Source organism: Puma concolor, chromosome A1, assembly GCF_028749965.1.
Source record: "Puma concolor isolate L17-30 chromosome A1, mPumCon1.1.hap2, whole genome shotgun sequence".
NCBI classification, from domain to species: domain Eukaryota; kingdom Metazoa; phylum Chordata; class Mammalia; order Carnivora; family Felidae; genus Puma; species Puma concolor.
The window spans coordinates 96,820,817-96,844,748 of NC_141667.1; the positions used below are offsets into that span (position 1 = coordinate 96,820,817).

At 40.9% G+C, this 23,932-nt stretch overlaps 1 long non-coding RNA gene across 1 annotated transcript in view; it reads left to right on the top strand.

Moving 5' to 3' along the window:
• The first annotated feature begins 589 nt into the window (after nt 1–589).
• Nucleotides 590–23,932, top strand: part of LOC147584316 (uncharacterized) — a 49,624-nt gene continuing 26,281 nt past the window's right edge. The window contains exons 1-2 of the long non-coding RNA XR_015255341.1: nt 590–715; nt 1,993–2,072. This is a non-coding gene — a long non-coding RNA (uncharacterized LOC147584316). The remainder of the gene's footprint in view (nt 716–1,992; nt 2,073–23,932) is intronic.

Sequence of the window (23,932 nt, forward strand, 5' to 3'; positions counted from 1 at the left end):
GGGAGTGGGGTAGGGAAATTCTCTGCCAACAGTGGGGGGCTATGCCACCCTCCCCCTCAATCACCAGCAATCAGGGGTGTGGTTTAAAAATTCTTGAACAATTGGATAGAATAAATGTTCAAAGGAATTAATTTGAATTAAAAGTAGTTATTATGGCAGCGTGTGGCATGACTCCATTGGCAGGAACACATGGGAGGGAAGGGAGAAGGGAATTTTTTGGAGAAAGAGGAAAGAGCCAGAGTGTGGTAGCTCTTAAATGCCTGGCTAGAAGATCTAGTCTTTACCCTACACATGAACCATTACTGGTTAACCTTTGAGGACAAAAGCCATGTGTACTCTGTATCCCTTTTTACCCAGCATGATGTGGGCAAGGCTTCAATTTGTCCTCTGACATCTACTTTCTCCCATTCCACAGGTGTTAGACCTGCAGAGACTACTTTTCCCAGCTTCCCTGACAACCAGGTGTGGCTATGAGGCTGAGTTCTCACCAACTATAAGATAAAGTGAAGTGTGTAACTTCCAGACCACATCCTTGAAAGGGAAGCTTTTCTTCCTTTCTACAGCCAGAGCACAGACAGCATGGGACTGAGTCAGTTTGTTTTCTGCACATACCAAGGAACAGTAGAGCAACAAGGAGAAAGGAATCTGGGTCCCTGAGTGGCTTCAAGGAACACAGTTAACCATCCAGGCCTCGACCATCCGCTGCTGCAGACAGGTACGTGGGAGAGAAATGAACTTCTGTCTTAATTAGGCCATAGTATTTGGGGTCTGTTACAGCAGATTAATTGTACCTTAGGACTCAATATGGTTGCGCAAATGTACTATTAAATTATTTTTTCAGAAACTCATAAAGGAAAAAAATTCATAAATGGCTGCAGAAATCAAGATCAAGCAAATGAAGAAAGCAAAGCCTATTATCAGAGATTACTAAAGCAGCGGAGTCAGCCGCTGTCACATACGTTTTAGTAGAGACTCAAAGGCAGGCAGAGGCATGGGAAAGCTTTAGAGTGGAGGAAAGGGAAGGCTTCTGGTGCACCTGCTTGGAGGCCGGTGGCATGGGGAAGCTGGAGGCTGGCTAAATAGGAGTGGGGCATCCTGTATGATTGGTTAAAGGTGCATATTTGACTTTCTCTAGTCCTAAGTTGAAAGCAGGGACAAGGATTAGGGAATCTGGAAGTTATTAACCAAGCTCTGGCCATCTGTGGCTGACTGTTAAAGAAGTTATCGATTGGCTTTCTGGATTGTCACAAGAGATGGCAACCTGGCTTCTCACAAGCCTCATGTACAGCAGACTGGCTTCCAGGCTGTTTACTATACATAAGGGAATTGGTTTCCTAGGCAGGTTGCTGAAAGTTGTGAGTAGGGTTCTCTTTTTAGGTATGGTCTGGCCACTGTCCGTTTGCATATTCAGTCTCTCATGGCTAATGAGCACAGCCTTAACACAGAGGGGAAATGGCGGTGGGGGTGGGGGGTAGCACCTTAAAATAATCTCATTGGCACAGAAAAGTGTAACTAAAGAGAAAATTTCCTATGTCCCTGATGGATCAAGAGTGCACTACTGGGCTGTGCTGAGAACTGGCCAAATCACAGCAATTAAAAGAGAGGCCTCAGAGTTGAGGAACAGGGGCTCTGTGACCCAGGCTGACCAGTGACAGGATTTCTGTGGTGCTCACAGCCAAATGGCATTAGGACTTGAGTTACTCCCGACACTTGCTTGAAAAGAACTGGTGGTTGGCTTCGATGCTGTCATATCCCCTGTGCTCAAGCTAAGGGATGAGGCTCCCGGCCACCCTCCTCGCCCATCCTCGACCCCCAGAAGCCCAATGAGTCTCAGAGCACACTTTGTGGATTAGACAGACCGGTGGTCTCAGAAGAAATGTGCTTTTCTTAGCACAAAGCCAGTAGTGAGCAGGACCAGACGCATGAGGAGGCCCCTGATTGCCTGCAGATGTCTGAACGACACCCAACTGGCAGGCCTGTGCTCTCTTTCAGATCTGGTTTCCATTCCTGTGGCGTGTGAGACGAGGGGACCCTTCTTCAGGGATTCATGGGCAGTGTGCCGAGAGCTCGATGTGAGTTTTCCTGATTGGGGAACACCTCTCCTTCTGGTAATGGGGCTGCAGACATTTGAACTCCTGCACTTCAGTTTCCAAGAACATCGAGTGTTGATCTTTGCAGGAGACAAGCACTGCTTTATGCTTTGTTCTCTCTGTGGTTACTCACCCCCAGCACTGCGGGCCTTCTTTTCCCCAGGCTTCCCGGGGGCCCCAAGAACTTCAGGCGATCTCAGAAGAGTCTGGGCAAGGAGTGCAGCCGACTGTCCTGAGGCAGGCTCTCGAGTTTCCAAAAGGGAATTGCACATTTCCTAAAGGGAACTCTTGGTTCTCTCTAAAATCCTGCCTACTTCCCTCAGTCTCTCTTATTCCTATAACCATCTACTCAGAGAATCAAGCCCCAAACCTAAAAGCCATCCTTGAGTCTTTCCCTTCCCTCACCTCCATGGTCAGGTAGTCCTATCATGGTTCCTTTCAAAGTGTATCAGGAAGAGATTTACTTGATCTAGTCCCTCCTACCCACACATTTGCTCTCCTATAATCCATTCTCTTCAACAGTACCAAGAATAATTCTCTCATTGTCTCAAAGTGTGTACTACACTGTGAGAAAGGCTCTGCACGGACTGCCCTCCCCAAACCCACCCCTCCCACCAACTCAGCCTCTGCCTCCCTCCCTCTTCTTCCTTCACACTGGTTTTCTCTCCCCTTGTCAGGATCTTTCTTAGCCTGAAATATTCCTACCTTTCCCATATCTAGCGTCTACACATTTTTTCAGGTCATCTTAAATTTCCTCTTCTCAGAAGTCTCCAATCACTCTGTCTAACTGAGTCCCTGCTGCCTTTCTCTCTCCCCCTTTATTTTTTAACAGCAGATTTTATGGTTGTTTATTGTCCACTGTCTATCCCCTGTTTGCCTGTAAGATCTTGTTTGATACCTGTTTCTGGTGTCTAGCACAAATTGGTGCTCTCTAAATCTTGAGTAAATGGATAGATGGATAGATTGGTAGATGGTAGTCTTTTTTGGGCTTCATAAAGGTTACTTGAGTCTAATTCCCAGAGCTGAGCCAAACTGAGTCTTGCCTTATTCTGTAAACTCTGCCACATGTCAATTCGATTCGATTCAATTCAATTCAATAAATATTTATGAAATGCCTACAATGTGCTAGTCCCTGGAGATACACAATCATGAACAAGACAGATATAGACCTTATGGGAAAGAGGGGTGGGAAAAAATTAAATATGCAATTGTAGTCTAGAATAGTGCCATCTATAATTATGATGTGAGAAGTGGAGGGTGCTGCCAGAGCACACAAAAGAAGCATCTGAATGTAGTCTGGGGAGTTCAGGGGAAGGACAGACAGACCTCCTGAGCACTGTAATGCTACCTTTCCTAATCTTCTTGAGAGTTTGAGAAAGTGGAATAGTGAAATCTGATTCTGACAAGACTTAAGTTTTGAGTGCCTGCCACTAATCAAGCATTGTTCTAGGCACTGTACACACAAAGTCTCTTCTCCCTACAACAATCTTGCCAGGTAGGTATAATTATTGCCATGTTACAAATGTGGAAACTGTAAAAGCAAGCACTGTGCCCAAAGCTACTGTTTCAGAACAGATCCCCTAAGAAATCAACCGAGGTAGACATCTATATACAGGGGTGCTCCTGGAAACACCACCTGCAAGGACTTGAAGGCAGTGGGGTTAGGCCGAGGGAGAAGCTGAACAGCGAAGCAGGTACAACAATGGCTTTGATTGATACCACAAATGCTCTGGAGCTGGGAGGGCCCCTCAGAGTTCTGAAATGAGATATTAGGTGGGCTTTAAACCCCTAAGTTGACCAGTAATTGGACCCAGGCCATCCCTGGGATGAGGGTATAACCTGGGGTGTGGTAGCCTCCTTCAGCAGAGGTCAATTCCTGGAGGTGGGGGGTAGATTGTTAACTGCTAGCAGCTGGGAAAAATGAGTGCCTTGGTCCTAACCCTATCACCCCTACAGCCATCCAGATCCTCCACAGTAGCTGGGCTACTGTGTCGATGTGTCCCAGGGCTCAGTCCTAGAACCTCTTCTCGTCCCTGTCTACCATCAGTCGTCAGTGCTATCAGTGATTCCCACAATTTTAAATACCATTTACATGATCCTACATTTATAGCCTCAGTTTAGGTCTCTCTTGTGTGCTTCAGACTCCTATGCCACAGTTTATTCATCATCTTCGCCGAACAATTCCAAAAGTGAACTTCTGATTCTGCCCTTCCCTGCCATCAGTTCCTCCTACATCCTTCCTGTCCCAGTTGATGCGACCTCCACTCTTCCAGTTGCTCAAGCCAAAAACCTTGGGCTCCCTCTTGACTATTATTCTTCTCTGAGACTTCATTCAATCCATCAGGAAATCCTTCAAAATATACCCCACAGCACCTCCCCAGTTCGCTCACGGTAAGTACTTGCAATGGCCTGATCACCCCTCATTGCCTTTAGCCACTTATTTCCTACCACTCCCACCCACCCCATTCCATCCAGACGTGCTGGCCTCCCTGTTGTTACTTGAAGCGACCTCAGGACTTTCCCGTGGAACCCTACTCCCCACACATTTTGACAGCTCTCTCCTTCACCCCCTTCAAGTCTTTGCCCAACGGTCATCTGCTCAGTGAAGCTTCCCTGAACACACTAAATTGCACTCTCCATTCATGGTCCCTACTTGATTTTATCCTCAGCACCCATCACCTTCTAACCTACTATGTCATTTAATTAATTTTTTATTTATTACCAGTCTCCCCCCAGCTAAATGTAAACTTCCCCAAAGCAAGGACTTTTCTGCTTTGTTCACCATTGTCTCCTTGGGGTCTAGAACAGTGCCCACCACTTAGTGGACATTCAGAAAGCGTTGTTGACTGGACAGTGATGCACTGTTCATCAACACTGGCATTCAGAAGTGGGTCGATCTTGTTCCAAAAGCCTGTTCTTGCCACCACACCACACCACACCTTTCTTGCATAATCAAACCCCTTTAAGACATATGTAATGCCACCGAGTGACCAAAAGCAATTCTTGGCCCTGCACGAGGTCACACAGACTACTCGGCCAGGGTCTATATATCAGAAGGGGTTTCAGTCAGGTTTTGTTTACTGGGGGAAAAGAATTTCTCAGGATGCTTCATAGGCGAAAATCTGGTCCCCAGCCCCTTGTGACAGGGAAGTGATGGTGTCAGGGCTTCTGGAGTCCTCTCTGAGTGAAACAGGTGCAAGATTCTGACTTGCTAAGTGATTCACAAGGCTTTCTGTGGTTGCTTAGGTTAAGGTGGGGAAACCCTGAGCTGCACCCTTGTACAACAGTCCTCAAACCTTCTCATAAATCAGACCCAGGCCTGCATGTCTGTTCAGGCTCTGACCAACTTATCTATATATTCTGATGCTATTCAGAATTTGTTGTTAAAAGAAAGCTGGGGACAAGAAAATTTGCGACATTTCTTTTAATGACAGCAACATGTAAGTGAGTCTCTCTTCTTCTTTTTTTTCCTTTGTGTGAGAGAGAGGTCTTCATTTTACTCCAGCCTGCATCCCTCCCTGGTGGCTTACACCTGGTCAGAGTCACTTATCTGTGGTATCTCCCTGGCATTGAAGGTATCTGAGTTCCCCTTCTACTGACAAAAATATAATGATTCTAAGAAATAGAATTCTCCCCATAAATAATGATATCCAATGGGTGGTGGTGGGAGAGGGAAGCAACAGCTTTTATATTTGAGAATGAAGAAACAGAGTTTACATGATCTATATAAACTCATTCTGTTAGACTTTAAGCTGTATTAATTTTGTTGCATTCATTTCTTAAAGGTCATACATTATTCTGACAAGATCTCTAAACTTAAAAGAATACTTTTTCCATGATGTAAAGGAGATGGGAGGAGAATACTTTTTCCATGATGTAAAGGAGAATCTGAGCTGCTGTAGATATGACCCCTCCCACAATATATATAATTCCCTTCTTGAGTGCCGGAAACAAAGAAAAACCAGTGCCATGCATGTGAGCTGGTGTGGAGGGAGCCCAAGGGTGTTTTGGACAAAGACATAGATTTAGGGGTAGGAGACAAGGCTGGGGGTCTGTGCAAAGCAGGGAACCTAAAGGTAGCATTCTGTTCCATCTTAAAGAGCCTCAAAGAGGAGCCCTTCTGTTCAAATGATTAAGGCAATGCAAGAAGAAATAGAAGCCATTAAAAAAAAAAAAAAAGAACAGTATGTTTGAAACAGGCATGTTTGAAAAAGAACAGAGCTTTGCTTGCCTTAAACAACCTCCTCTACTACATGAATACCCACACTTCTCTGAGCCAGTACAAGAAGAGATGAGTCTATTTTTATAGCCAATAAAGTGCATATTGATCATTCCGATCTTGAGATTTCAGATCTCAACATTTACTGACCGCCTATTTCATGGTAGGCACTGATAGTCCCTGCCCGCTAGGTCTCTCATGACCACCTGGCCTTGGGAAGCAAATGGCCATGCTGGCCCCTCTGTATAGTCCCTAATACTGGCCAGATGCTCAAAGTGGTGCTACCTGTACTGGGCCACGAGAATTTCCCAGAACATGAGAAAGACTGTACTTTATACTTCCAGCCCAGGGTGCCCATGGCAAAGTCCAGATGGAAACATCACGGTCTTATTTAGTGGGAGAATTTTCTTTAAAAATGAAATTCTTAGTATCAAAAACTATTTTACTGGTGACAGGGGAAGAGATGTGAGGAAGGTATTCTTAGTATAACAGTTCTCAATGAGTATACATTGAATTAAATTATAACTCAGTGTTTGTGCTGCCCTATCTCTGCTGTGTTATACCAGGATATTCTGACATTTGGGATAAAAAGAGGCTTGGCAGGAACCAAGGCATTTATAATGGGAAAAACAGAACATTTTCTTTTCATGAAGGATAAAACTTCATCACATGTTCTCCAGATCAGATTTTCTGACATGTGCCCTTTAATCCAGTTCTTTTTTAGGGACAGGGAGGAGGTTAAGGATGAGGGTGAATAGACCTCTTTGTCCTATTCTTAGCAAAATGATAGTCCCCTTGGAATGAACAGCTTTTGTACTTCAAAAACATTTAAGACCATTGTCCCTCACAAGGTATAGCAAACACATTAAACAATATGATCTTGGAAGTGTCACCTCTCCAAGGCTTTCTGCTTTGTGGGTGGAGACCTGATGTTCTTGACAGTCTGTGGATTCCTCTGTCCTCCTGGAGAAAAGTAAGGGAAAGGGGGTGGTTTCTATAGCTGGGAAAGCCCAGAGTCTTCAGGGAAAGCATTGCACAGGTATCTTGGAATCCAGGATAAAGCTGTTTTATTCATGTCAACTGCCTTTGTGACCAATGCCAACTGTTCTAGTCTACAGGATCTGTGTGGGGAAGGTAAGGGGGCTGGACAACAGGGTCAGAGTGTTGAAGTCTATTCCTTCGGTTGGCTAAGGTTTTCTTTTTCAAGCAGGGGAAAAAGCAATCTTAATTTTGAGAACCATTAATGGTATGATCATTCTTATTTTTGGTGTGTACAAGTTACATACATATACATATATACATATATTATTATGTATTAGTTTCTGAAATCAATGTTATTTTTCTGATGTTAAGACAACTGGACTTCAATCACTCATTCTACCATTTCACAGGTGGAAAACAGATCATCACTCTCTTTTATGAAGCAGATGAACACTAACCTCCATTCCCCAACCCACGACTTTGCCCCTAGTTTGTTCTCTCACTCAGCTCAACTTTGTCTTGTCACTGTTTGGAATAGTGCTTAGGCTTTGTGAGATGCATTCCTCTCTCCAACTCATAAAGCATTAAAATAGAAGTTTCCTTTGCTCCTTGGGCCATTCTCAAATGGAAGCTTTTTAAATAGTCCTTCTACAGAAGTCACCAAAAAAAACAGAAAACAGGAAATTAAATGAATTACCAAGAAAGTCTGCGTATGAATCTAACTTTGCTTTTCCAACTAACGAAGATAATATACCCTGAATATAACACAACACTACAGAACAATAAAATAACTTCCATGGGTCACATTTTTGCCTGTAATTTAGTATCAGGATTTATAATGCAAATATTATTTTTTTCTCTCAACACTTGAGGGAAGAAAGTGACATTTTCTTTTCTCTTAAAGAAACTAGGAATTTGTATTTTGTTTCTATCACTGGAATGAGCTTTTAAAAACTATCTTGTGACCCTGTTGAATAGATTCTAAGTGTCTGTGATTTTCAGAATAAAATGTACATAATAGCAAGAGCAAATAGAAATCTGTTTTAACCAAACCATAGTTATCCAAATGCTGCTGTTTGATCCAAACACACCGTGTTTTTCAAAGCTACAGGCACGTGCACACACACTAACAACAAAATCCCCAATCCCACATAGATCTCAATTGGAAGCGTTTTGATTTATGGTAAAAGTAAGCCCCCAACCCCCTCACCCCAAACAGGGAATGATTCAAACTAGCATCTCAGGAAAAGGTAACTGATCAACTCTGAGACTTCTACTAACAAGTGTACTTCAGGGGATACCGAGGCCATTGCAGACTCCATCATGGGATTGGGGCCCTTTAGACGCTAGTATCTCTGTCCACATTAGGAATCCTTCCATCAGCTGTGGAAGTCCACGGCAGTCTTCCCCATGCCTTTTCGAGCAGGCCCATTTATTACTTTCTGTTTATAGGCTGAGAGAAGCCCAGCACCAGCCTGTCATCAGCAGGCACATCCCTGCCTCCCGATCACCGGCTGTGCAGGAAAACAGGGCTAGGGGTGGGCAGAAAGCTTCATTAAAGAGTTTTCTACAAGAGAAGCTAACTTGGCTTTGACAACTATGGTCACTAGATCCTTGACTAAAACTGTTTGTTGGATTCTACCCAGTCTAGGTTTTTTTCCAATAAGGAGATTGTCTTTTAACTCAGGACTTAATAACTAAAATAACTACGATGGAGTTTGCCTACCAGGTGGAAAGAGAAATGTTCAGAGTTTTTCTAAACCATTAAAATAGCTCATGGGGTGGAATGCTATGTAGCAATGAAGAATCATATTCTAGGCCATATATATCATATATAGGCCATTTGTTGGCCTATGAAGATGTTTACGCTATATTACTGAGTATAATACACAACAGAAGTACAAAATGATCCACTGTATAAAAAGTAAATTACTTACATTCTGTAGCTCAGACCTCTTCTTAGCACCTTCCAGTTTCTAAGCTCTTTGGCTTCCCTGATTCTTCTTTCTCCCAGCCTGGGGACCCTTCATTTAATCTGGGGAGAAAGTTCAGGAAAGACAACTTATTATCACTGAGCATTAGTCTTACGGATATTTCATTCTTGGTGTATAAGCACCATTCTCGAATTCTTTAAAAAATAAAATCCTATTTCCCTTACATATAGAGGGCTAATTCAAACCAAGGTTTTCTTAGCTCATTAATGAAGGAACTGGCAGCAAGACAAAAAGCTTGAAATTTTGAGAAACAGATTATATAGTTAGTGAGAAATGGAATACTGAAATAAGATTATTAAAAAGATACTAAAAAAGCTAATGCCCTACACATAAGAGTTAGGTTTATCTTCTTTATTTTCCAGCCTCCTCCCCAGCCCTTAAATATATCATCACACCTTATCATTTTTCTACAAGTGAATCTTTAACTTACCAGGGTTGTACAATGTCTGGTCCACAACCAAAGGGACATTCCCTGAGTGAGTCAGATAACCCTTCACAGACTTTCTAGAACGGTCACACAGTCATCATTTTTGTCCTATTTCCAAGTTTTAGTTTTTGCTGCATAATGACATAAACTGGGTCCTGGGGGTTTAGACTTGAGAAATGTCAAAACTAAGATTTGATTCTTCTTCTCAGCTTTTCTGCCATAATAGCTCTTCCTTCCTAGATGTAGGAGAGAATACTCTTAAACTGTCCTGAGTAGAGCTAAGAACCAAACCCAAAGTCTCTGGAACTGGGGCTATTAATGGGTTGACAGGCACAGTGAACACTTAAAACAGGAGGATTCAGTGACTATTTTCTGAATGCTGAATGTAGACATTTCCAGCTCTTTTTTTCTCTCAGTCCCAGAATGATGACACTCAGTCCTTTGCCCTCTTGGAAGGATATAGGAAAGACAACTCTGGTTTATTTGGCTAGTGCAAAGGTGGGTCTTTCCCAACAAATGGCTTACTCACCCTACAGTAAAGCTTAGGACTATCAAGCCCAACCTACATATTCACAGCTTTCAAACAGCCTTTTATCCCCCAACCCTTAATCATGGGTAGTTAAAGAATACCAGACATCTGAGGAAAGCCTCCACTTTGGAAGAAAGAGATGCAAACAAAGAAAAAGCAACTTGGAGGAAAGACAAAGAACACTTTTAGAAAAAGAAACCAATTATAGGCAATATATCAGAGAGCTAAGAAAAGATGCTATATACGTGAAAAAAGAATGGAACATTATGTGCTTCTTCTTCTCTCTTACACAAGAAATATGCAGTGAATAAAAGACCTCCTGGAATTAAGATTGTGATAGCAAAGTGAAGAAGGAATGGAGATAGAGTTGAACTCTTGCCCTTAGAAAGTAAAGCAAGAAAACAAAGAAAATAGAAAATTAAGAGGATTTGTCTAAGAGACAAACAAGAATTCAACTAGCAGGTCCAAAAGCCAAATAGCAAAAATTCCAGAAAGCGAAAACAGAGAAAACGGAGGGAGGAAATTGCCAATGAAATAATTCAAGAAAATTTCCAAGGCCGAAATACAAGATTTTCCAGATTGGAAGGGCCTGCCATGTGCTAGCACTAGAAGCCAGAAGGTAATAAGCAACACCTTTAGAATTCTAAACCTGGAATTTTCAACCTATCTACACTCTCATCAAATGTGGGCATAGACTAAAGGCATTTTTAAAGGTCTCAAAAAACTTACCGTCCATGCATCTTTTTTCCAGAATCTACTGGAGGATGTGCTATATCAAAAAGAAGAGATTAAACTCAGCAAGGGGAAGACTAAAGGAAAATAAAAAGATAAAGGAGACTGGAAAGCCAAGAGAATCTCCAGCCAAGAGACCGGAGAAAAACAGAGAATCTCCACAATGATGGGAAAGGGAGATCCCAAGATGACAAGATGACAACGTGTCACCAGCTGAGTACCACCAACCCAGACTGCCGCAGTGTGTCTCAGGGGCCAAGCAGGCTGCTGAGACTATTATCTATGCCACCCTGTCACATCCTCAAAACAAGAGACTATAGCAAGCAGGAAGACAGGAGACTGGGAAGCAGGGAATATAATCATGAGAAAAGCAAAAGGAACTCCCAAGATGGTAACAGAGGGAAGTTCGAGATGACAGCTTAGTGGTGGCCTAAAGAGAAATATTTACATTTAAAAATACTATTTTCAGGGGCACCTGGGTTGCTCAGTAGGTTGAGCATCCGACTTTGGCTCAGGTCATGATCTCACAGCTCGTGGGTTTGAGCCCTGCGGTTGGGCTCTGTGCTGACCGCTCAGAGCCTGGAGCCTGCTTCGGATTCTGTGTCTCCCTCTGTCTCTGCCCCTTCCCCGCTCATACTCTGTTCTCTCAAACATGAATAAACATTAAAAAAAAACCCTATTTTCATAAAGTGAAAAGGACTTTAAAAAATTGGAAGAATGTAAAATAAAAGTCTTAACAGTGTATCTTTGAGTGGCAAGGTAATTGGTAACTACTGTCTTTGCTTTTCTGGGTTTTGCAGGGGGATAGAAGGTGTTTATGCAATAAAAAAGACATTTACATCTCTCCAGAAGGAAGAAACTCTTACCCATTGGTAGTCACTCTTGACTCCTCCTCCCAGTGCTTGGAAACTATTAATCCAATTTCTGTCTCTATAGATTTTTCTATTCTGGATATTTCCTATTGATGAAATCATACACATATGACCTTTTGTGTCTGACTTCTTTCACTTAGCATTAATATTTTCAAAATACATCCTTTTTCATCCATCTAGCAAGCATTGGCACTTCACTTTTTTAATGAGTAATATTCCATTGCATGGATATACATTTTGTTTATCAATTCATCAGTTAATGGATATTTGGGGTGTTTTTACCTTTGGCTGTGATGAATAATGCTGCTATAAACATTTGTATAGAAGTTTTTATATGGACATATGTTTTTCAGTTCTCTTGAATAAATATCTAGCAAATTTGCTAGGCCATATGGACCTCTGTTTCACTTTTAAAAGAACTGCCAAACTGTTTTCCAAAGTAGCTGTATTATTTCACAATCCCACCAGCAATGTTTGAGGGTTCCATTTTCTCCACATTCTTGCCTACACTTGTTATTGTCTGCCTTTTTAATTATAGCCATCCTAGTGGATAAGTATTTAATTGGCTTCTGAGTTGCAATTTCCTAAAAACTAAAGATGCTGAGCATCTTCTTATGGGCTTATTGGCCATATGTATATAATCTTGGAGAGATGTCTATTGAAATAATTTTCCATTTTTATGATTTTTTAAATGTTTATTTTATTTTTGAGAGAGACAGAGTGTGAGTGGGGGAGGGGCAGAGAGAGAGAGAGGGAGACACAGAATGTGAAGCAGGTTCCAGGCTCAAATGTGAGGCTCGAACTCACAAACTGCGAGATCATGACCTGAGCTGAAGTCAGACGCTCAACCGACTAAGCCACAAGGTGCCCCCATTATCCATTTTTAAATTGGATTATTTGTGCTTTTATTATTTGGCTTTAAGAGTACAGTGTGATTTTGAGGTTAGCCTCTTTGTATGAAGATGTAATAAAATTCTTAGCTATGTGGTTAAGGAAATATGAACTATTCTCACTTAGGCTTTCACTATTCTGTATCATTCGCTGATCCTTTTCATTGTATTTTTTTTGTGTGTGTACAATGTTAAATGAAATTGGAATGACAGCTTTTTTAAAAATATATGAAATTTGTTGTTAAATTGGTTTTCATACAACACCCAGTACTTATCCCAAAAGGTGCCCTCCTCAATATCCATCATCCACACTCCCCTCCCTCCCACCCCCCATCAACCCTCAGTTTGTTCTCAGTTTTTAAGAGTCTCATGCTTTGGCTCTCTCCCACTCTAACCTCTTTTGTTTCCTTCCTCTCCCCCATGGGTTTCTGTTAAGTTTCTCAGGATCCACATAAGGGTGAAAACATGGTATCTGTCTTTCTCTGTATGGCTTATTTCACTTAGCATAACACTCTCCAGTTCCATCCACGTTGCTACAAAGGGCCATATTTCGTTCTTTCTCATTGCCACACAGTACTCCATTGTGTATATAAACCACAATTTCTTTATCCATTCATCAGTTGATGGACATTTAGGCTCTTTCCATAATTTGGCTATTGTTGAGAGTGCTGCTATAAACATTGGGGTCCAAGTGCCCCTATGCATCAGCACTCCTGTATCCCTTGGGTAAATTCCCAGCAGTGCTACTTCTGGGTCACAGAGTAGGTCTATTTTTAATTTTTTGAGGAACCTCCACACTGTTTTCCAGAGCAGCTGTACCAGTTTGCATTCCCACCAACAGTGCAAGAGGTTTCCCATTTCTCCACATCCTCTCCAGCATCTATAGTCTCCTGATTTGTTCATTTTGGCCACTCTGACTGGCGTGATGTGGTATCTGAGTGTGGTTTTGATTTGTATTTCCCTGATGAGGAGCGATGTTGAGCATCTTTTCATGTGCCTGTTGGCCATCCGGATGTCTTCTTTAGAGAAGTGTCTATTCATGTTTTCTGCCCATTTCTTCACTGGATTGTTTGTTTTTTGGGTGTGGAGTTTGGTGAGCTCTTTATAGATTTTGGATACTAGCCCTTTGTCCGATATGTCATTTGCAAATATCTTTTCCCATTCCGTCGGTTGCCTTTTGGTTTTGTTGATTGTTTCCTTTGCTGTGCAGAAGCCTTTTATCTTCATAAGGTCCCAGTAGTTCATTTTTGCTTTTAATTCCCTTGCCTTTGGGGATGTGTCAAGTAAGAAATTGCTACGGCTGAGGTCAGAGAGGTCTTTTCCTGCTTTCTCCTCTAGGGTTTTGATGGTTTCCTGTCTCACATTCAGGTCCTTTATCCATTTTGAGTTTATTTTTGTGAATGGTGTGAGAAAGTGGTCTAGTTTCAACCTTCTGTATGTTGCTGTCCAGTTCTCCCAGCACCATTTGTTAAAGAGACTGTCTTTTTTCCATTGGATATTCTTTCCTGCTTTGTCAAAGATTAGTTGGCCATCCGTTTGTGGGTCTAGTTCTGGGGTTTCTATTCTATTCCATTGGTCTATGTGTCTGTTTTTGTGCCAATACCATGCTGTCTTGATGATGACAGCTTTGTAGTAGAGGCTAAAGTCTGGGATTGTGATGCCTCCTGCTTTGGTCTTCTTCTTCAAAATTACTTTGGCTATTCGGGGCCTTTTGTGGTTCCATATGATTTTTAGGATTGCTTGTTCTAGCTTTGAGAAGAATGCTGGTGCAATTTTGATTGGGATTGCATTGAATGTGTAGATAGCTTTGGGTAGTATTGACATTTTGACAATATTTATTCTTCCAACCCATGAGCATGGAATGTTTTTCCATTTCTTTATATCTTCAATTTCCTTCATAAGCTTTCTATAGTTTTCAGCATACAGATCTTTTACATCTTAGGTTAGATTTATTCCTAGGTATTTTATGCTTCTTGGTGCAAATGTGAATGGGATCAGTTTCTTTGTCTTTCTGTTGCTTCATTATTAGCGTATAAGAATGCAACTGATTTCTGTACATTGATTTTGTATCCTGCGACTTTGCTGAATTCATGTATCAGTTCTAGCAGACTTTTGGTGGAGTCTATTGGATTTTCCATGTATAATATCATGTCATCTGCAAAAAGTGAAAGCTTAACTTCATCTCTGCCAATTTTGATGCCTTTGATTTCCTTTTGTTGTCTGATTGCTGATGCTAGCACTTCCAACACTATGTTAAACAATAGCGGTGAGAGTGGACATCCCTGTCATGTTCCTGATCTCAGGGAAAAAGCTCTCAGTTTTTCCCCATTGAGGATGATGTTAGCTGTGGGCTTTTCATAAATGGCTTTTATGATCTTTAAGTATGTTCCTTCTATCCCGACTTTCTCGAGCGTTTTTATTAAGAAAGGATGCTGAATTTTGTCAAATGCTTTTTCTGCATCGATTGACAGGATCATATGGTTCTTATCTTTTCTTTTATTAATGTGATGTATCACATTGATTGATGTGTGAATGTTGAACCAGCCCTGCATCCCAGGAATGAATCCCACTTGATCATGGTGAATAATTCTTTTTATATGCCATTGAATTCGATTTGCTAGGATCTTACTGAGAATTTTTGCATCCATATTCATCAGGGATATTGGCCTGTAGTTCTCTTTTTTTACTGGGTCTCTGTCTGATTTAGGAATCAAAGTAATACTGGCTTCATAGAATGAGTCTGGAAGTTTTCCTTCCCTTTCTATTTTTTGGAGCAGCTTGAGAAGGATAGGTATTATCTCTACTTTAAATGTCTGGTAGAATTCCCCAGGGAAGCCATCTGGCCCAGGACTCTTATTTGTTGGGAGATTTTTGATAACTGATTCAATTTCTTCGCTGATTATGGGTCTGTTGAAGCTTTCTATTTCCTCCAGTTCGAGTTTTGGAAGTGTGTGGGTGTTTAGGAATTTGTCCATTTCTTCCAGGTTGTCCAGTTTGTTGGCATATAGTTTTTCATAGTATTCCCTGATAATTGCTTGTATTTCTGAGGGATTGGTTGTAATAATTCCATTCTCATTCATGATTTTATCTATTTGGGCCATCTTCCTTTTCTTTTTGAGAAGCCTGGCTAGAGGTTTATCAATTTTGTTTATTTTTTCAAAAAACCAACTCTTGGTTTCATTGATCTGCTCTACAGTTTTTTTTAGATTCTGTATTGTTTATTTCTGCTCTACTCTTTATTATTTCTCTTCTTCTGCTGGGTTTAGGCTGTCTTTGCTGTTCTGCTTCTATTTCCTTTAGGTGTTCTGTTAGATTTTGTATTTGGGATTTTTCTTGTTTCTTGAGATAGGCCTGGATTGTAATGTATTTTCCTGTCAGAACTGCCTTCGGTGCATCCCAAAGCATTTGGATTGTTGTATTTTCATTTTCGTTTATTTCCATATATTTTTTAAATTTCTTCTCTAATTGCCTGGTTGACCCATTCATTCTTTAGTAGGGTGTTCTTTAACCTCCATGCTTTTGGAGGTTTTCCAGACTTTTTCCTGTGGTTGATTTCAAGCTTCATAGCATTGTGGTCTGAAAGTATGCATGGTATGATCTCAATTCTTGTATACTTATGAAGGGCTGTTTTGTGACCCAGTATGTGATCTATCTTGGAGAATGTTCCATGTGCACTCGAGAAGAAAGTATATTCTGTTGCTTTGGGATGCAGGGTTCTAAATATATCTGTCAAGTCCATCTGATCCAATGTATCATTCAGGGCCCTTGTTTCTTTATTGACTGTGTGTCTAGATGATCTATCCATTGCTGTGAGTGGGGTGTTAAAGTCCCCTGCAATTACCACATTCTTATCAATAAGGTTGCTTATATTTGTAATTGTTTTATATATTTGGGGGCTCCCGTATTCAGTGCATAGACATTTATAATTGTTAGCTCTTCCTGATGGATAGACCCTGTGATGATTATATAATGCCCTTCTTCATCTCTTGTTACAGCCTTTAATTTAAAGTCTAGTTTGTCTGATATAAGTATGGCTACTCCAGCTCTCTTTTGACTTACAGTAGCATGATAAATAGTTCTCCATCCCCTCACTTTCAATCTGAAGGCGTCCTCAGGTCTAAAATGAGTCTCTTGTAGACAGCAAATAGATGGGTCTTGTTTTTTTTTTATCCATTCTGATACCCTATGTGTTTTGGTTGGCGCATTTAGTCCATTTACATTCAGTGTTGTTATAGAAAGTTATGAGTTTGGAGTCATTGTGATGTCTGTAGGTTTCATGCTTGTAGCAATGTCTCTGGTACTTTGTCTCAAAGGATCCCCCTTAGGATCTCTTGTAGGGCTGGTTTAGTGGTGACGAATTCCTTCAGTTTTTGTTTGTTGGGAAGACCTTTATTTCTCCTTCTATTCTAAATGACAGATTTGCTGGATAAAGGATTCTCAGCTGCATATTTTTTCTGTTCTTCACATTGAAGATTTCCTGCCATTCCTTTCTGGCCTGCCAAGTTTCAGTAGAGAGATCCGTCACGAGTCTTATCAGTCTCCCTTTATATGTTAGAGCACGTTTATCCCTCGCTGCTTTCAGAATTTTCTCTTTATCCCTGTATTTTGCCAGTTTCACTATGATGTCGTGCAGAAGACCGATTCAAGTTACGTCTGAAGGGAGTTCTCTGTGCCTCTTGGATTTCAATGCCTTTTTCCTTCCCCAGATCAGGGAAGTTCTCAGCTATTATTTCTTCAAGTACACCTTCAGCACCTTTCCCTCTGTCTTCCTCCTCTGGAATACCAATTATGCGTAGATCATTTCTCTTTAGTGCATCACTTGGTTCTCTAATTTTCCCCTCATACTCCTGGATTTTTTTATCTCTCTTTTTCTCAGCTTCTTCTTTTTCCATAATTTTATCTTCTAGTTCACCTATTCTCTCCTCTGCCTCTTCAATCCAAGCTGTGGTTGTCTCCATTTTATTTTGCAGCTCATTAATAGCATTTTTTAGCTCCTCCTGGCTGTTCCTTAGTCCCTTAATCTCTGTAGCAATAGATTCTCTGCTGTCCTCTATACTGTTTTCAAGCCCAGCGATTAATTTTATGACTATTATTCTAAATTCACTTTCTGTTATATTGCTTAAATCCTTTTTGATCAGTTCATTAGCTGTCGTTATTTGCTAGAGATTCTTTTGAGGGGAATTCTTCCGTTTTGTCATTTTGGATAGTCCCTGGAGTGGTGCAGATCTGCAGGGCACTTCCCCTGTGCTGTCTTGAATAACTTGCATTGGTGGGCGGGGCTGCAGTCCAACCTGATGTCTGCCCCCAACCCACTGCTGGGGCCACAGTCAGACTGGTGTGTACCTTCTCTTCCCCTCTCCTAAGAGCGGGATTCACTGTGGGGTGGCATGGCCCATCTGGGGTACTTGCACACTGCCAGGCTTGTGGTGCTGGGCATCTGGCATATTAGCTAGGGTGGATCAGCAAGGTGCACAGGGGCGGGAGGGGCAGGCTCAGCTCGCTTTTTCTTCAGCGATCCGCTTCGGGAGGGGCCGTGTGTCACCAGGAGGGAGTCAGACCCAGTGCCAGAGGGATGGATCCGCAGAAGCACAGTGTTGGGTGTTTGCGTGGTGCACGCAAGTTCTCTCGCAGGAACCAGTTCCCTTTGGGATTTTGGGTGGGGGATGGGCGAGGGAGATGGCGCTGGCAAGCGCCTTTGTTCCCCGCCAAGCTGAGCTCTGTCATCCGGGGCTCAACAACTCTCCCTCCCATTGTCCTCCAGGCTTCCCGCTCTCCAAGCAGAAGCTGTTAACTTATAACCTTCCAGATGTTAAGTCCCGCTTGTTGTCCAAACACACTCCGTCTGGCCCCTCCGCTTTTGCAAGCCAGACTCGGACGCTTTCCTTTGCCGGCAGGCCACCCCTCCACCCCGGCTCCCTCCCGCCAGTCCGTGGAGCTCGCACTGCCTCTCCGCCCTTCCTACCCTCTTCTGTGGGCCTTTCGTCTATGCTTGTCTCCAGAGAATCCGTTCTGCTAGTCTTCTGGTGGTTTCCTGGGCTATTTAGGCAGGTGGGGGTGGAATCTAAGTGATCAGCAGGACGTGGTGAGCCCAGCGTCCTCCTACGCCACCATCTTCCTCAAGAAAAAAAACGGAATGACAGCTTTTTAAAGTTTTTTTTTTTTTTTAGGTTTATTTATTTGAGAGAGACAGAGACAGTTTGAGTGGGGGAGGGCAGAGAGAGAGGGAGAGAGAGAGAATCCCAAGCAAGCTCTGCTCTGACAGTGCAGAGACTAATGTGGGGCTCAAAGTCATAAAACTGTTAGATCGTGACCTGAACCAAAACTAAGAGTCATACACTTAACTGACTGAGCCATCCAGGCACCCCAAAATGCCATCTTTTAAAAATATCAGAATCTTTAATAATAATTATGGAGAACTGTCTCTTATCTGTATGAAATTCCTGAAAGTTTTCATTTTTAAAAATTCCAAAATGAAATTAGCTGGATTTTTTTCTGATTATGAAGTAAGTCTGTGTTTATAGTTTTTTTAAAAAAAATCAAGACTTCCAATATCCATTTCTGCATGTAAGGAGCTTAGAAGTCACCATTGTTCTCAAAAGTAAAAAGCTGAACTGACTGAAAAATCAGTAACTCTTCTAGGATCTATAAGGGAGGAAAGGTCACAGGGCAAACTGCTGTCCCCAAGATCAGAGAGATAGGCAAATTTAGGGAGCCACATCTTACAATCTTACATGTATAGAATCTCATAAATAGAAACCACTGAGAAAACTGGTGCCAGGCTAGAGAAACTTGAACTATTATTAACATGTAACAGGAAGATCAGTGTGGATAATTCTAAGAATTAAAAACCCCACAGGGACCCAGTCATGGGGGGCCTTCACAATTTTGTGAGATTTACCTCTGGGTGGCTTGACAGTAAATACTAGAGAAAAAAAATACCAGGTTCTGACAGTAAATACTAGAGAAAAAAAAAATCTCCTTGTGCTTCTAGCAGGGGGAGGAGAAAAGGAATTATTTGGAAATATGCCAGAGTACCCTGTTCTTTTCATAAGATCTATCCTCAGGAGAAACTAATTAAGCAGAGCCTAAGCTGCTGGGATATAATCAGAGCTTAGTTGACCTGGGGAACGGAAATACCCAACTCCACCTCACTCTAGCCAGGATGTCTCACTTAAGGGGGAAGAAAAAAACCCTTAAGAAACATAGGTGAAGTTCCCAGTCCAGAGGCATAGCCTCACTGAAAGACTGAGCCCTAACACAAGGACTATACAACACCTCCCCTGCCCCACACCTCACCACATTGCTTATGCCTATTTAGTGTAGTTGCTCTTACCTAGTGCATCATGTCCATTTATCAACAAAAATTCATGAGGCATAGCAAAAAACACAATTTGAAGAGACAAAGCAAATATCACAAGCAGACATGGAGGAGATGTTATAATTACCAGATCAGAAATTTAAAATAACTATGATTAATATGCTAAGGTGTCCAAAGGATAGAGCAGAGAGCATGCAAGAACAGATGGGCAATGTACAAAGAACCGAAAGGAATGTAAGAAATCAAAAACGCTGTGATGGAAATGAAGAAAGCTTCTGATGGGCTGATTAGAATAGTAGATGGGCAAGCCTGAGGACAGAATTTATGAGCTTGGGTATATCTCAATAGTTTTGGAAGACTCCAAAACTGAAAAGTGAAGAGAACAAAAACTGGGTAAAATAGAACAGAATACTCAAGAACACCTAGAAAAAAAGTATAGCATATGCATAATGGGAATACCAGACAGAGAAGAGAGAAAGGAACAGAAAAAAATATTTGAAAAAAAAAATTGAGAATTTACCCCAAATTAATGCCAGACACCAAACTACAGATTCTGGAAGCTGAGAGAATACCAAGCAGCATAAATACAAACAAACAAAAACCACAACTATGCATATCATTTTCAAACTTCAGAAAATCAAAGATAAAGAAAAAATCATGAAAGAAGTTAGAGGTTAAAAAATACCTTACTTACAGAGGACTTCATGCAAACAAGAAGAGTGGAGTGAGATATTTAAAATATTGAGAGGAAAAACCCCCACCAATCTAGAATTTTGTACCTTGCAACTTTATCCTTGAAAAGTGAAGAAGAGGGGCGCCTGGGTGGCGCAGTCGGTTAAGCGTCCGACTTCAGCCAGGTCACGATCTCGCGGTCTGTGGGTTCGAGCCCCGCGTCAGGCTCTGGGCTGATGGCTCAGAGCCTGGAGCCTGTTTCCGATTCTGTGTCTCCCTCTCTCTCTGCCCCTCCCCTGTTCATGCTCTGTCTCTCTCTGTCGCAAAAATAAATAAATGTTGAAAAAAAAATTTAAAAAAAAAAAAAAAAGAAAAGTGAAGAAGAAATAAAGACTTTCTCAAACAAAAATTTAGAGAATCTGTTGCCAGTGAACCTGCTTTACAAGAAATGTTGTTTTTAGAGTGAAGAAGTGATATGTCAGAAACTCAGATCTACATAAAGAAAGAAAGAGCACCGAAGAAGGAATAAGTGAAGGTAAAACAAAACTTTGATTTTCTTATTCTTAAATGATCTGACAGGGAACAGTTTATTCAAAATAATAGCAACAACATACTCAATTATGTATGCTTATGTATACATCCTATATACGTACATATATGCATGCTTATATATATTTTTATATAGTGAAATAAATGACAGTAATAATATAAGGGATGGGAGGGAGAAATGAGGATGATTTTGTCATTATAAGCTGTTTATAATACCCACAAAACAGTAAAGTGTTATTTAAAAGTGAACTCGGATTAGTTGTAAATGTATATTGCAAACTCTAGAATAGTCACGTAAAAAGTAAAACAAAAACAAAAAAATAACAAGTATAATATGCTAAGAAAGGAGAGAAAATGGAATCATATAAAATGCTCAATTAAAACCAAAAAAGGAGAAAAAAAAAGGAAGACAAAAACAGTAACAAAGAACATGGGCAACAAATGGAAAACAGTAACCGATATGGTAAATATCCAACTATATGAGTAATCACTCTGAATGTCAATGGTCTAAATGTGCCAATTAAAAGACAGAAACTGCCAGAGTACATAAAAAAACAAGACCCAACTATATGTTATGTACAAGAAACCCACTTTAAATATTAAGAGAGAGAGAGAGAGAGAGAAAGAGACAAACCATAAAGCAGCCTCTTAACTAATGATAATAAATTGAGGGTTGCTAGAGGGGAGTGGCTGGAGCGATAGGTTAAATGGATGATGGGTATTGACCGGCACTCATGAAAAGCACTGGGTATTGTATGTAAGTGATTAATCACCAAATTGTACACCTGAAACTAATATTACACTGTATGTTAAGTGGAATTTAAATAAAAACTTGGAAGAAAAAGTAAATATAGCAACACATATAAGATACAAAGCAAATGGACAGAGAAGACATAGCATATTAACACTTCAAAGCTTCAGAAGAAGGCAAGAGTAGCTATATTAATTTCAGACAGAGGAGACTTCAAAGCAAGCAAAATTATTAGGGATAGAGAATGGCATTACATAATGATACAAGAATAAGTTCTTTAAGCAAATTTAATAACCTTTAACATGTATGTGTCTAATAACAAAGCTTCAAAGCTGATAGAACTGCAAAGACAAACAGATGAATTCATTATCATAACTGAAGACTTCAACACTCCTGTAGCAGAAAGGGACAGACAGAGTGGGCAGAGAATCAGCAAGGACATAGTGAACTCAACAACACCACCAATCAACTGGATATAATTGACATCTATGGACTAGTTCATCCAATAACAGCAGAAAACACATTCTCAAGCTCACATGGAACATCCACCAAAACAGACTACATTATGGGCCATAAAACACATTTTAATAAACTTAAAAGAATAGAAATAATACAATACCTTAGACCACAATGGAATTAAACTGGAAATCAATAACAGAAAGATAAACTAGAAATCAGTAACATGAATAGACAGTAAACAATACACTTCTAAACAACATATGGGCCAAAGAAGAAATTTCAAGAGAAATTTTAAAATATTTTGAACCAAATGAAAATGAAAGCAACTTATCAAATTTTGTGGGATGCAGCAAAGCAGTGCTTAGAGAGGAATTTATAGCACTGGCACCTAGGTGGCTCAGCTGGTGCATGTCCAACTTTGGCTCAGGGCATGATCTTGCGGTTCATGAGTTAGAGTCCTACATCAGGTTTGCTGCTGTTACTGTGAAGCCTGCTTTGGATCCTCTGTTTCTCTTTCTCTCTCTCTCTCTCTCTCTCTTTCTCTCCGCCCCCCCCCCCCCCCAACACTCATGCTCATGCTCTCTCAAAAATAAACCTTTTTTAAAAAAAGAAAAAGTAAATCAATAATCAAAGTTTCCACCTTAGGAAGTTAAAAAAGAAGAGCAAATTAAATCCAAAGTAAGCAGAAGAAAATAAAAATTAGAGCAGACACCAATAAAATACAAAACAGGAAATCAATAAAGAAAAATCAACAAAGCCCAAAGTAGTTCTTTGAAAAAATCAGTAAAATTGGTAAGCTCTACCCAGGCTAAGTAAGAAAAGAGATAGAGGGGACACAAACTACAAATATCAGAAATGAAAGAGGGGACATCACTACAAATCCCACAGACACTTAAAAGATAAAAAATAATACCATGTACAGCTCTATTCCTTCAAATTTGATAGCCTGGATAAAATGGACCAATTCCTTGAGAGACACAATTTTCCAAAACTCACACATACACAAAAATAAACAATATGAATAGGTTGGTGTGGGGAATAAGCTTAGGAATTCCCTGAGCTTGCACTGATGGGTTAACAAGGCATAAAGAATTAGAAAGCCATAGGATGAACACACCCAAGTTGGGTAAACAAGACGAGGTAAATAAGATTAGGTAAAGGGGACAAAGGCCCCCAGTATAGGACAAAGGTATAGGACAATAGCAGAAAGTTGCTTTCACAGGAAGGAAGAACCAAATTAGATAAACAGGTAAATAGGGCTATAGACCACAGCTGGGAGCTGGGTGAAGTTGCCCAGAGTGGAGCTAATTAGCAAAAGAAAGATGCCTTGTTGACCCTGAGGTAGCATGCTCTGTCTTTCTTGTTCCCTAAGCCAGTTTAGGTAAACAGAGGTGGGGCCTCATGTCTGCTGTAAACAACCATCTGCCCAGCACCAGGATTTTGTTTTGT